Consider the following 3,025-nt stretch of genomic DNA (forward strand, 5'->3'; position numbering starts at 1 on the left):
AACAATTAGCAAATATGTAAGATCAATAAGGGTCACGTCGTGGTCTGTCATATAGTGGTCCTTAAAGAACTGACTATATGACTCAGGAAGCGATTGAAGAACCATGTCAACAGCCAGATTCCTTGCGAAAACGACACCCAACATTCCTAGTCTGTCAATGTGCAACTTCACCTTCAGAATGTGTGCACACACAAGACTTCCATCTCGATGCTTGCATGCCAATAGGGCTTGATTGAACTTGAACTTTTCAAGTCGACGAAAACGTGGGTCAGGGAGAATCACTTGAGGAGGTGGACGAAGAGAAGTATGATTTCCAGTTCCACCAATACACTATGAAGGGATTAATCTTTCACCTCGATCGACACGTGGAATATAATCTTCATGACAAAAGCTTTTTCCAAAAGGATAAGGAAGAACATAGTTGTCAGAACTAGACATCTACAAGGGAGAAAATTCAAGTTAGTTGATTTAATCCTTAATATAACACCCGAATGAAATATCAAGGTTAGGACCAAACACAATAATTTACAATTCAGAAGAGGGATTCCGCAATCTAGTTGTAAACTATTTCAAGGTAGGTAAATAACGATTTACCAATTCCAACACGAAAATTAAATTTTAACGAATTAGGTTTTAGATGAAATTCTTAGATCTTTTGAGATTCATTGAACTTGTCAATGGCATGTTTAATCTCGATTACGCCCTTCATGGTTGTGACTGGGATACCGAGGATCACAAACAAGGTGTGAATAACTATGCAAATTAGATGGTACTCTCGATGTCATTTATCACCTAATCAATGTGTCGGTTAACCACACACGCTCCATCGATATATGATAATTTACGAGTTACCCATTTCCATCCTTCATTAGTCCACATTAGTATGTCGGTTAACAACACACACTCCACTAACTGAACAATAAGGTGTAATGTGCAATTTCATGGGTTAGCATCAAATTCACATTTTCCTAAAGTAACTAAGATTGGGAATTTATAAAAGGTTTAGTTACTTTGTATTTTCATTTTACTTATTAATGAGATATAATTTCCTATCAAACCCGTTCGCCTAACGACCCTCCACTAGTCAAGAGTGCGGTGGGTAAAAGTGGATACCCGATGACGGTCATTTTACAGGCCGCATCCTTAAACAGCCCTTATAGACCAGCTTCGTGAATGATACCTACTAACGGTAAGACTGACTTTTTCTTATACATATATATAAATTATGCTTTCAATCTTATATACTATAAGGGTGTATTCTATACATTTAAAATACTAAGTGGTTTAATCTTTTAATAAATTAATCTTATAATTTAATTAAATTTAAACCTATCTATGGATTTATTAATATTCTTTTAATTAAAACCCTTAATTAATTAATTAATAAAATGCATGAGGGTGTATTTTTAAACTATTAAAAATATTAGGGCTTTACCATTTAGTTTTCCAAAAATTAAAACTTTTAATTTCAAATTGAAACTATAAAACCAAAAGGGTGTAATTTGAAACTTCTGAAAATCTAGGTTAAATATTTGAATCAAAATAATATTATATTATCCAAAATTAACCAAATCCTTTAATTTTGATAAGGATATCAATTTACCAATCAGAAAAATCGATTTAGGCAATAAAAACAGGTAATGGTAATTATCCAAATCAAAATAAAATCTGTGAATCGAAATTTTAGGCAACTGACAAGTCAACTCTTTGAGTTAGGCAAGGGACTCGTCGAGTTCACCCAACTTGTCGAGTTCAACAATGAACTCGTTGAGTTCAGCAGCCAGATAGCCAAAAAATTGATTTCTTGTTCTTTGGACAGTTCACTCTTGTAACAATTCAATAGAAAAACATCCTAGGCTCTGATACCACTGATGGGTTTTGAGCATATCTACATTCCTATGTGATCACGCAACCGTAATTGCTTTGGATCTAATTTTTTTCTCTATTGAACATACAAATATGAACACTAAAGAAATAACCCTAGATCTTGTATATACAATTCGAAATTCACACACATACACACACACACACATATATATATATATATATATATATATATATATATATATATATATATATATATATATATATATATATATATATATTAGGGTTTTGAAGTTACCTTGCTTGTTATGTAGTAATAACAAGAACCACCTTGACCTTTGAAAGCTTAGTGCCTAATGGAGTCACCAACACTCAATACAAATGACGACTTGGAGAGATGCATATATATATATATATATATATATATATATATATATACATATATATATATATATATATATATATATATATATATATATATATATATATATATATATATATTAGGGTTTTGAAGTTACCTTGCTTGTTATGTAGTAATAACAAGAACCACCTTGACCTTTGAAAGCTTAGTGCCTAATGGAGTCACCAACACTCAATACAAATGACGACTTGGAGAGATGCTTAGAATTCGGGTAGGGTTCTTCCAAAGACAAGAGTTGCCGAAAATCCATGCATGTGGCTGCTAGGGTTTTCCAAGTGGAAACCCTAATTTCCTTCTTTAGTCCTTAAGCAGTCCATGGTCCTCCTCAATTAGAAGCCTTAGACGAATTCTATGGGGCCACCTATAGATTTCGTCTAGTTCTCCCAAAGGAGTCCATCAGCCCAACTTTTCAACTATCCGTGATTTGCAAAACCAGTCCCCTCCATTATTAATTAGTTCCTTTAATCCTGAATTAATATCAAATTAATTTCTGATTAATCACTAATTAATAATATGATTTCTAAATAATATATTAATCTTATAATATATTAATAAAATCATTCTGAGTACCAATTTATTATTCATATAATAAATCCTACTCTCTCTCTCTCTCTCCACTAGTCATCCTGCCAAGTTGCATGAGCGAAGGCAACCCAAAAGGACCATGCTCATAATCAAATTAAGTACATACCAAAAATAGTTATGGGCTTAGACACCCAATCCAACAATGTTTTCATTTATCATTCTGTCAATTATTTTATGGTATGATTATGTTGATGC

The sequence above is a fragment of the Lactuca virosa genome, chromosome 4 (assembly GCF_052849685.1).
Source record: "Lactuca virosa cultivar CGN04683 chromosome 4, Lactuca_virosa_CGN04683_v6, whole genome shotgun sequence".
In the NCBI taxonomy this organism is placed as follows: domain Eukaryota; kingdom Viridiplantae; phylum Streptophyta; class Magnoliopsida; order Asterales; family Asteraceae; genus Lactuca; species Lactuca virosa.